The following is a 12,823-nucleotide window of genomic DNA, read 5'->3' on the forward strand; positions in this document are numbered from 1 at the left end:
ACCTAAAGGAACTGCACGTCTCAACATAGCTTATTAAAAGCAGTCTTCCTCTCTTGAAATGGACAAACTTCTTGATCTTTTTCAATTATCACTGGACCACAAAAACAAGTGAACTTACAACTAGTGATAGAGGAAGCATTTTATAGCATCCCACTGACAAAGAAAATATATAAACCACTTAGCATGGCATCCCAGATTCTTGCATGGCAGGCTCATGCCAACCTTCCCATGTGCTGGATACCCTGCCAGCTTCTTGAAAGATGTAATTAATGTATAATTTCAGGGAGTAGTTAGGGGTTTTATGGCAAATGCATAACAACACTGAGACTAAGAACATGCAGAAGAAAAATATATATATGTGTGTGTGTGTGTGTGTGTGTGTGTGATATTATTCAGGACAATATCTTTGTGACAAGTAAAATACCAGACACCAGTTATTTATTTTTTTATTTTAAAATTCTAATTAGTTATTTAATAATGCTTTACAAGATATTAAGATTACGGGTTAGAGTTCCATACTTCATCCACCACCAAAGTTCTATGTACCACCCCTGTAATAACCACCCTCGTTCTCGTCAAGTCTTAGAGACAGTTTGGCTACCTTTTTTTGTTTGCAAGTTCTTGTGCTGAAACCAATTTTTCAATGACCTACATAACTAGAAATTTCCAGGCTACCGCTGATTCATGCAAAACTCAATCCAGAAGCTCATCATCACATCAAGATGAAATCTCCGCATTTCCCTGCCTCACCTGAATTCTTTTTTTGTTTGTTTGTTTTTTACAGTGTATATCTCCATGGTGATGAGATGACTTCAGAATTTTCTTACTTTCATGGTCCTTATAAAAATAATTTAAGTTCTTATGGTAAATATTCTCATGATATCATAGAAATATTCCCTATTGATTACACTCTCAGTTTCAGAGAGAAATCTCGGCCATGCAGTTTGGATCTCATGAAGACTCCTGGAAAAATCACTGTGACCAGGAATAAGCAGAACAGGGCCCCAGGGACTTGATGAATTGAAACTTGCACAAAGTCGGTTAGCATCCTCAGGTAGGATGGAAATTGTCGTTTTACTTCGAGACTAAAAACTCATTTATTTAAGTCAAGTAATAGAATCCATCTTTCTGGTTTAACTGTCGCCAAAACTCAAGCTCCTTATAGCCTAACTCTTTTTTTATGCCAGATTAATTAGAGACAGAAGAACCACAAGATTTTAAAAATAATTTTGTTTGTGGCTGTTTTATTGTTAAACTGTTATGGTGTTTAAAGGTGTTGTCCCACTTAAGTCTCACTACTGTGTAAATAGGGGTCACTAAACATGTTCATTTTGTAGATAAGGAAAGATGAGGTTCAGATTAAGATACACTCCCCAGAGTGCCAGGTGGCAGAGCACCTGACTAAATGCACACATTACAGTGTACAAGGACCCAGGTTCAAGCCCCTGGTCCTCACCTGCAGAGAGAAAATTTCAAAAATGATGAAGCAGGGCAGCAGGTGTCTCTATATCTCTTTCACTCTCTGTCTTCCACTGTTGTTAAAATTTTCGGCGGCTCTAGCCGGGCTAGCTTCACGGGTGGGTAACAGAGACGCGGAGACAACGGCTGGGCAGGGAAGCTGTATTTTTTTATTCAGGAACAACGATTTATAAACTAAGACAAACTAATCACCAAACAGAACTCTGCTGTCTCTTTGCAGTGGCGCAAGCACTCTCTTACCCTGGAACTCAGGAACTCTCTCTTACTCTGGAACTCAGGAACTCTCCAACTCTGGCACTCCCCGAACTCTCTCCAACTCTCGAACTCTGGAACTCTGGCGGGGTCCCTAGGGGCGGGGCCAAGCGGGCCGCGAAATTAACAGGACTGATGCAATTCTCTTGGCGGGAGAGAACTACCCAATGTAAAGCATACAACATTCCACTCCCCTAAATTTCTCTCTGTCTCTATCCAATAATAAATAAATAATATATATATGGGGCTGGGCAGTAGTGCACTGCAAAGTGCAAGGACCAGCTCAGAGATTCCAGTTCAAGCCCCGCCTCCCCACCCACAGGGAGATTTGCTTTACAAGTGGTGAAGCAGATAGGCAGGTGTCTGTTTTTCTCTACCCCACTCATTCTTCTCCTCTCTCAATTTCTCTCTGTCCTATCCAACAACTACACTAACAACAGCAAGAACAACAGTAATAATAGCAACAACAACAATGGAAAAATGACCACCAGAAGCAGTGGATTCATAGTGCAGGCACCGAGCGTCAGTGATAACCCTGGAGGCATACGTATCATTCACCGCATATTCCTGAGCTCAAATATTTTATACACCCTGCAAGGAGATTTATAGCCAAAGTGGACAAACGGACACTTGTCAAAAACTCTAACAGCTCTGGCTCATAGTGCACAAAGAAACTTGCAATAAAAAAATATTGACCTTAATCACCTCTAAGCCCCAACTCAGAGCCTATATATGTATGTCCCCTATGTTGGTTATCCACTTTTACTTCCCATCTTTCTCTCTGTGTGTCTCTCATTTACTTTTTTCACAGTTCATAGTGCTTTCCCATTACCTTGAGTCACAGGGCCACCTCTGTGTTCTAACCTGTGACCTCACTGACCCTGACTGAATAAGATAGTCTACGAACCTCAGATTCCAGCTGTGTCCTTCCCAGTTTTTTTCCATCAGCTTTAAAATCAGGTGTGATAGCTTTAGATCTCGCTTATTTTACTCACCCATCTGTGTGAACTTGGGCAGCTTAACCTTCTTGGTTCAATTTTGTTATTTGAAAAACAGAGGCAATAACATCAACAAGACTACAAAACCATTTTACACATTTAATGAGAAATTATTACAAACCCTGCATGGCTGTACATATTTCAAGAGTTTTAACTGTAATTTCTTGAACATCAACTGCTAACACTCCCATTGCGAGCAGTAGTTCAGCAGGTTAATAACACACATGGTTCTAAGTGCAAGGACTGCCTTTAGGATCCTGGTTTGAGTCCCCCAGCACCCCACCTGGAGGAGGGTCATTTCAAGAGGGCAGTGAAGCAGGTCTGTAGGTGTCTGTCTTTCTCCCTGTCTGTCTCCCCCTGCTCAATTTATCTCTGTCCTATCCAACAACAATAGCAATGACAACAATAACAGCAACAAGGGCAACAACAAGGGAAACAAAATGGAAAAAATGGCCTCCAGGAGTAGTGGATTCATAGTGCAGGCACCGAGCCCCAGCAATTAAAAAAAAATAGTTAAGCAGAACCAAGTTTCAGATGCTATCATGAGTCCATCTTGACTTCCCTGAGCAGTCAACCTCACCAATTCTTCCTGGTACCTCACTTCTCCAGAGCCCCACCCACTAGGGAAAGAGAGAAAAAGGCTGTGGGTATGGTTCCACCCGCCAACATCCATATCTATTGGATAAGAAATTACACATGCCAGAACTTCTACCTTCTGCACCCCCAAAAATATTGCTGGTCCATATTCTCAATGGGAGAGAAATGAAAGGGGGGAGATGACCAGAGGGTTTTGAACTCCAATTCCATCAGGATCCTGAGAGATAAGAGGAAAAAGGGGAGGGACATTTGGATGTAGTAATAAGTATATGTCTGACTTGGAAAGGAAGAGAAGATGGGACCATAGAAAAAATAAAATGGGCAAATATATATAAATACAGACAGACAGAAACAATAGTTAACTCATATCTACAACCTTAGAACTGCTATAGCTTACAATGGAGGGAATGGAGATATAGAACTCTGGTGGTGGGAATGGTGTGGAATTACATCTCTGCTATCTTTAATACTATAAATCAATATTAAATTACTAATAATTTTTTTAAAAAGAAAAGAAATAATATCCGGAAATTTGAAAAAAAAAAAAAAGTAAGGAAAAGAGGTTACCAGTGAGAATATGGCTATTATGTCAAGACAGGAGTTCAACTCAGCTCACACAGTTTATACCCAAGCTGACATTATTAACCCCTCTTTATCCACTGCAGGCCTCATTATAAGAGTCTAGTGAGTAAAGTACATGTAAAAGTTATAGTGAACACACAGTAAATAGCCCCAAATTGTAGCTTCAATACAATTCCTATAGTACGTGACAGAAAATAGTTGTCTGCATCCAACTTGGGTGAAATCTCTAGGCCATACATGCATGATATAAAACAGAAGAGGAAAGATTATGATGGCCTGAGAAATTAACTACTAGAATGGTGATTCTCTCAGCTAAGAATGATTTTACACCCCCAGTAAACGTTGTTAATATCTGGAAACATTTTGATTGTCACATGTGGAGTAGAAATATTTCTGGAGGACAGAGGTAGATAGCATAATGGTTATGCAAAGAGACTCCTGGGGGCCAGGTGGTAGCACAGTGGGTTAAGTGCACTTGGTACAAAGCACAAGGACTAGCATAAAGATCCCAGTTCAAGCCCCCAGTTCAAGCCCCGGCTCCCCACTTGCAGGGGGGTTCCTTCAAGAGGGGTGAAGCAGGTCTGGGTGTGTCTGTCTTTCTCCCCCCCTCTCTATCTTCCCCATCTTCTCTCAATTTCTCTCTGTCCTATTCAACAACAACGACAGCAATAACAACAACAATAATAACCACAACAACAATAAAACAACAAGGTCAACAAAGGGGAAAAAATAGCCTCCAGCAGCAGTGGATTCAAGCTCCAGAAATAACCCTGGAGGCAAGAAAAAAAAAAAGACAGAAAGAAAGCATTGACAATAAGCTATACCCCTAGCCAGAAATATTAAAGTAAGTGTGTATGAGTTTAGAAAATTTTGTAACTCTTTAAATTGAGTGAATGAAGAGAAGTTATGTTTAAAATTTCTCTAATCAAAGAAGAGGCAATATTTCTTTTCTTATTTTATTAATTATTTAATATTGGCTTACAAGTTATGAGATAACATGGGTACAACTCCGCACTGTTCCCACCACCAGAGTTCTGAATCCTCTTCCCTCCATTGTTGTAAACCACAGCTGTTCTCAGGCTGGGCGGTAGGTAGTTCAGTGAGTTAAGCTCACATGGTGTAAATCACAAGAACAGCAGTGAGGATTCTATTTCGAGCTCCCTACGTGCAGGAGAGTTGCTTTGTAAGCTGTGAAGCAGGTCTGCAGGTGTATATCTTTCTTTCCCCTCCCCTCTCTGTCTTCCCACCTGCTCTCAATTTCTCTCTGTTCTATATAACAGCAACAAGGACAACAAAACGGGGGGAAAAATGGCCTCTAGGAGCAGTGGATTCTTAGTGCAGGCACCGAGCCCCAGCAATAAACCTGGAGGCAAAAATAAAATAAAATAAAATAAAATAAATAAATAAATAAATAAATAAACCACAGAAATTCTCCTAAGGTTACAGGTATGGATTAACTGTTATTTCTACAACTATCTGTTTATATTTGTTTATATTTGAGAGACAATATTTCCAATATAAAGAAAGCCACTAAAATTCAGTACAAAGCAGCTTAAGGACTCAGCCTCTAGACAAACATTATTATAGAGTTTTAGCATAGTAATGTATTAAAAGCCTCAAGTTACTGGTAAAGTGTTGATTGAGGATTTTTTGAGCCAACATCTTAATTCAACAGGATGGCCATTCATAACTGATGTCTAAGTGGACATGGCAGGGGATAAATACTATACAAATGTGCTGTTAAACAAAACCTACTATAATCAAACATCTTGCAGTCAAAAGAACAGTTGATTTTGAATCACAGTGTCTAGACTTGAACTTCAGCTCAGCAAAAAAAAAAAAAGAGTGTTCCCTTAGCTAGATCAATCTGCTACCCTGAAATTCTGTTCTTCTAAATAGATTAACATGGTTGTTCTGAAAAATTCTGCTGGATGTAAGGAAAGGGCTTTTTACTGGATAGAGAAAACCAGAAATTGAGAGAAGAGAGGGAGATGAAGAGGGAGAAAGACAGAAAGACACCTGCAGCCCTGCTTTACTACTCATAAAGCTTTCTGCTGCAGATTGGGACTCAGGTGGGGGGCTCAAACCCATGTCCTTGAACATCGTAACTTGTGCACTCATCCAGGTGCAGCACCAGCTAGACCCCTTTTTCATTTTATTTTTATTTGTATTTATTTATTTATTTTGCCTCCAGGGTTATCACTGGGACATGGTACCTGCACTATGAATCCACTGCTTCTAGTAGCTGTCTTTTGCTGTTGTTATTGCCGCTGTTACTATTGTTTTTGTTGGATAAGACAGAATTTGAGAGAGAAGGGGAAGACAGAGATACCTGAAGACCTGCTTCACCACTTGAGAAGCGACTCCCATGCAGGTGGTAAGCTGGGGGTTTTAATCGGGTTCCTGGAGCTGGTTCTTGTGTTTCATCCTATTTGCACTTAACCTAGTTCATCATGGTATATCCACCCCCCATCTATTTTAATGTACATTATATATCATTCTTGACATATCCCCACAAGGCATTAACTGGTACAATACGATACACGGTAGCTTGTAAGAATATATACATTACTAGACTATATTGTTTATGAAAGCACCCCTAGATTATCCCTCTCCCCTTCACTCTGGAGCTGATACTAGCATACATACAAAATATTAGGAATTGACTATAGAATACATTAATTTTTGTCCCAATGAAAGCCTTTTTTCTGACCCAAAATTGCTGGGGAATTATGCAGATGCAGTCCCCTCAGGCTTTGCCACTTCCCACGATATTCTCGTAGTGCCTTTTTCAACCAATCCTGTCCTGACACATCACTCCTGGTTGTTGCCCTATAAAGCCCTTCTCCTTCCGCCCCTCACTCTCTTGCCGCCTTTCACTTAGGTGATTAGACGCAAGGGAGGGTGGTCCGGGAGGCGGCCATTTTTGCTACCTCCTTGTGGCCCGAACCACTGGGCTCTCACCCAACTCTGAGGTGCCCATGTGAATAAAGATTTGTGTTCCCTCTTCACTCCGGATCTCCTCTCTCTCTTCTCCAGGGCGCAGCCCGACACAAAATAGCGTCTTTAAAGGACAAAAGGTAATCCATTGATGGGTAAGGGACAGAAACTATCATAACTAGCTTCCCAAGGCCATAAGGAAATATATCTCTAAGTATTCACACCTTGTATAACCCTTATTCCCAGTTCTGGGTCTAGCCTGTCACATTAAGTAGCAGGTTATAGCGAAAGTAGTCCTGCATGGGTGAGAAGAAGCCTTGCAATTCAGCCCTTAATCTCCTTGGAATTCATATGCCATGTAATCACCTTAATGACTTTACTGCTGTCATGATGTGAGAATGTTCAAACTAGCCAAGAGAATTTATATAAAAGGTAGAGTTCCAACAAGCTCCAAATTGTCTCTAACCCAAGGTCTAGACATGGGAGATAATGTCATTTTCTGTTGAGTCTTTCAAATAACTCCACTTTTAGCTTCCATCAGATTTTAATTATATGAAAGACCAAGCAATAACCATCCAGCTAAGACCTTTCAACTTTCAAAAGCATGCATGATAACAATAATTATGACTTTAAATTACTAATTATTTGGGAAGGTTTGTCACAAATATCAGCTTATCTGAATCAAAATCTATGCTGGATGTCATAGACGAAAGTTTGGAGGGAGGAGGTCACATTCTGAGGTACTGAGGGTTATAATAGCAATGACTGTTTTGAGAGGTGAGTGGAATTCAATACATAACAGATGAAAGAATTTTTATGACTGTGGTATAATAGTCATTGGGTGGGGGTAGATAGCATAATGGTTATATAAAGATACTCTCAGGCTTGTGGCTCCAAAGTCCCAGGTTCAATCCCCACATCAACATAAACCAGAGCTGAACAATGGACTAGTAAAAAAAAAAAAAAAAAAGAGGGGTGAATGTAACTGAGAAAATATCTATTGATAAACAGAGGACTGGTATGCTCAAGGCTCCCCCCTCAATTACCAATGCCAATTTCATCAGTCAAAGGGGATAAAAGATCAAAGAAAGTGTAGCATATTACATGAAGATACAAATTGTTACTACATTCTTTAATATTTTTGACACAGTGTGGTCAGAGTGATGCTCTAGTTACTCCATCTCTCTCTCTCTCTCCTCTCTCTCTCTCTTCTCTCTCTCTCTTCCCCCTCTCTTTCTCCCATATATAATTTTCCCAAATACTTTAAATAAGTAAAAGGTACATTTTAAACAAATTAATAGAACATAAAAAATAGAACAACTTTCTGTCTCACTCTGAAAGGCATAACATGTCATGATAAAGTCTTTAATTTCCTAGTCAAAGAATTACAAAATGGTTCTAAGCAGAAAGGTCACGTGACCAGATCTAGTATTAGAATGGACTACCATGCCAGCAACAAAAATTGGAATAATTCATGACAGTAAGCTGGGGTGGGTACTAAGGAGAGGAGTATTTCAAAAGTCAGGGTGAACCTCCAAAGAACATAAAAAATTAATTTGACACGGTTCATAAACCTTTTACATAAGTGTAAAAAGATATAGCAGTGAAACCTTTAGAAAAAAAAAACATAGGAGCATATCTTCATGACCTTTAAGCAAGCAAATATTTCTTAAACATGTCACAAGAATCATGAGTTATAAAAGAAAAGGAAGTAAATTGGACTTCATGAAAATGAAAAGCTTCTGCTCATTAAAAGAAACCATTAAGATAGAGATAAAACAAGGCATGATCTGGGAAAGGAAAGGGTATTTGAAGCTCATATTTGAAAAATTTACTTGTATCCAGAACATAGAAATAACTTCTACAAGTCAAATACTGATGATCCAACTTAAAAACTGGCCTAGCATGGCCAAACATGCATAAATGTGCATGTGTGCATACATGTACATGTGTCCACAAACACACACACACAGCTAATGGCAGTGATGGGTGCTGGTGAAGAGAGGAGATAACTTGAAGTCTCCTTCATTGCTGTTCCTAGTGGGAATATAAACTGACTCCAACATTCCATAAAAAGATGTGGCAAAGTCATCTAGTGAAAAACATAGCTATTCCATCACCTGAAACTTCTACTCTTAATTTTATCCTTAAGAAAAATGAAAACTGATACCAAAGGAGACCACCTGGGACTGCGACAAGACAGGACTAGAAAAACTTCAGGAACCCAGCAAGTCACTGGTGAGTGCAAACACATGTGGCTTGGGGACAGAGAGGAGCCTAGGGAGAGATTACGTGGCTGGTAATAGTCAGGCAGTTTACCAATTAAGACACCACCTCTAATCCATTTCACCAATGAAAAGACATCTGAAGAGAGGAGAGGACTCCCCTAAGACTCACCAGATGCAATTGTAAGTCTCCATTACTACTGCCCTCAGAATCTGGAGCAGTGAAGAGGAGATCCTGTGCTGACACCAGGGAACAGAGAACTAACCAGGAAAGTCATGAGATCTATACCTCTGTGGCCTAGCAGTGGGACTGTGATAGTTTATAAATAACCACTGGATTATCTCTGCCCCACCCTGCTTTATCTCCTGGTGAGGAGTGAGGGATTAAGCTAAAAAGCCTACTTAGCATTTAAAAGCCCTCAGGCTCCCATAGCCTACAGGGAGGAAAAACAATAAAAGAGGCTATTAAGCCTCTGTGCTCATCTACTCTTCTCCACAGAGGCTGGACCAGTTTACATTCCCACCAGCAGTGCAGAAGGGTTCATCTGTCCCCACAGCCTGTCCAGCATTTGTTGCTGCTGTCCTTTTTGATGTATGTCATTCTCATAGGGGTGAGGTGGTATCTCAATGTTGTCTTGATTGGCGTTTCTCTGACAACCAGCAACCTGGAGCAATTTTTTTATGTGTTTGTTAGTCTTTTGGATCTCTTCAGTAGTGAATGCTCTGTTCATGTCCTCTGTCCATTGTTGGATGGGTTCATTTGCTTTTTTGTTGCTAAATTTGCTGAGCTCTTTGTATATTTTGGTTATTAGTCTCTTGTCTGATGTATGGCATGTGAAGATCTCCCATTCTGTAGGGTTCTCCCTGTTTGTGCAATACTTTCTTTGGCTGTGCAGAAGATTTTAAATTTGATGTAGTCCTATTGGTTTGTTTCTGCTTTAGTCTTCCTTGGAATTGGATTTGTGTCATCAAAGATGTCACTGAGGTTTAGGTGGGAAAGTATTCCACCAATGATTTCCTGTAAGTATTTGATAATTTCTGGTCTAACATCTATGTCCTTGATCCATTTGGAGTTGATTTTTGTTTGTGGTGAGATAAGGTGGTTCAGTTTCATTCTTCATGTTTCAAGCCAGTTTTCACAGCACCATTTATTGGAAAGAGTCACCTTCCTCCATTTAATACGTTGGGCTTCCTTATAAAAGGTTGGATGTCGATAGGTGTGGGTGTTTAGTTCTGGGCTTTCAGTTCTGTTCCACTGCTCTGTGTACCTATTTTTGGTCCAGTACCAGGCTGTTTTGATAATGATGGCCTTATAGTTTGAGATCTGGGAGTATGATGCCTCCATTTCTGTTTCTATTCTCAAGATTGTTTTGGCAATTCTAGGTGTTTTCTGGTTGCCGATAAATGATGGTAGTTTATGTTCTATTCTCTTAAAGAAGGTTGATGAAACTTTGATCGTATTGTCTTAAATTTGTATATGGCCCTGGGGGGAATATTCATTTTGATGACATTTATTCTTCTTATCCATGAGCATGGGATTTATTTTCAGTTCTTGGTGTTATTTTCTATTCCCTTGAATAATAACTCATAGTTTTCAGTATACAAGTCTTTCACTTCTTTGGTCAGGTTTATTCCTAGGTATTTTGTTGATTTTGCTGCAACAGTTAATGGGAGTGATTTCTGGATGTCTTCTTCTTCAGATTTGGTGTCTACATAAAGAAATGTCATTGATTTTTGTACACTGATTTTATAGCCTGACACCTTGGTATATTGCCTAATAACTTCAAGTAGTTTTCTGGTGGATTCTTTAGATTTTTCTATGTATACTATCATATCATCTACTAATAGTGAGAACTTGATTTCTTTTCTTCCCATCTGTATGCCTTTGATTTCTATTGCTGCCTTATTGCTATGGCAAGGACTTCCAATACCATGTGGAAGAGTAATGATGATAATGGACAGCCCTGTCTAGTCCCTGATCTGAGGAGGAATGCTTTCAGCTTCTGTGCATTGAGTATGATGTTGGCTGTAGGCTTGATATATATGGACTCCACTACCTTGAGTAAGTTCCCGTATATTCCCATTTTTGTAGTGTTTTGAGGATGAATGAGTGTTGGATTTTGTCAAAGGCTTTCTCTGCATCTACTGAGGTAATCATATGGTTTTTGGTTTTGCTTTTATTTATGTGGTGAATGACATTGATTGACTTTTGTATGTTGAACAAGCCTTGCATTCTGAGGATAAATCCCACTTGGTCCTGATGAACAATCTTTTAGATATACTGCTTTATCTGGTTGGCCAGGATCTTGTTTAATATTTTAGAATCAGTGATCTCAGAGATATTGGTCTTTAGTTTTCCTTTTTTGTTATGTCCTTATATGCTTTTAGTATCAGGGTAATACTGGCTTCATAGAAGGTGAAAGGAAGTGTTCCTGTTTCTTCAGTCTTGTGAAAAAGCTTTAGAAGTATAGGTATTAGCTGTTTCCTGAGACTTTTGTAGAATTCATTTTTGAAGCCATCTGGTCCAGGACTTTTGTTGTTGGGAAGATTCTTACTGTTTCTATTTCTTTGTCTGTGATTGGTGCATTTAGGTTGTGTAGTTCTTCTCAGTTAAATTTTTGAAGGGCATATGTTTCTAGGAATTCTTCCATTTCCTCCAGATTCTCTAGCTTGGTGGTGTATAGTTCTTCATAGAAATTTTTTATCATTTTCTGGATTTCTGTGGTGTTAGTTGTGATCACTGCTCTATCATTTACAATTCTATTTATTTGAATTATATTCCTTTTTTTTTTTTTTTTTTAGTGAGTCTGGCTCAGGGGTTGTCAATCTTAATTTTCCAAAGAACCAACATTTGCATTCATTTATCTTTTGTATGGCTCTCTTATTTTAAATGTTGTTTATTTCTGCTCTTATTTTAATTATTTCCGACCTCCTGGTTCCTTGGTTCCTCTTCCTGTAAGTCCTTAATGCGTACAATGAAGTCATTTATTTGAGCTTTTTCTTGTAATCTAATGTGTATGGCTATGAATTTCCCTCCCAATACTTCTTTAGCTGTGTCCCAAATATTTTGATAGATTGTGTCTTCATTTTCATTTGTTTACAGAAACATTCGAATTTCTTGCTTGAGTGTCTCTCTGACACAGTGGTTTATAAGCAGCATGGACCTTCCATATGACCCAGTAATCCCTCTCTTAGGGATATACCCCAAGCACCCCATAATATCCAAGCAAAAAGAAATTTGTACACCTATGTTCATAGCAGCACAATTCATAATAGCTAAAACCTGGAAGCAATTCAGGTGCCCAAAAACAGATGAGTGGCTGAGAATGTTGTGATATATATACAAAATGAAAGCTATTCAGATATTAAGAACAATGAAACCACCTTCTCTGACCCATCTTGGATGGAGCTAGAAGGAATTATATAAAGTAAGCTAAGTCAGAAAGATAAAGATAAGTATGGGATGATCCCACTCATAAACAGAAGTTGAGAAAGAATAATAGAAAGGGACATTCAAAGCAGGATTTGACTGAATTTGGAGTAGGGCACCAAAGTAAAAACCCTGGATTGAGAGTAAGGGTGGATGTTCAGCTTCATAGGGCAGAGGGAGGTGGGATGGAGGAGTGGGTGGGACACAGTATTTTGGTGGTGGGAATGGTGTTTATGTACCTTCCTATTGATTTGCAGTCATATAAAACAGTATTTAATTAATATGAGGGGGAAAAATTAATTGAATTTCTCAAACTTTTT

The sequence above is a fragment of the Erinaceus europaeus genome, chromosome 1 (genome assembly GCF_950295315.1).
Source record: "Erinaceus europaeus chromosome 1, mEriEur2.1, whole genome shotgun sequence".
Taxonomy (NCBI): Eukaryota; Metazoa; Chordata; class Mammalia; order Eulipotyphla; family Erinaceidae; genus Erinaceus; species Erinaceus europaeus.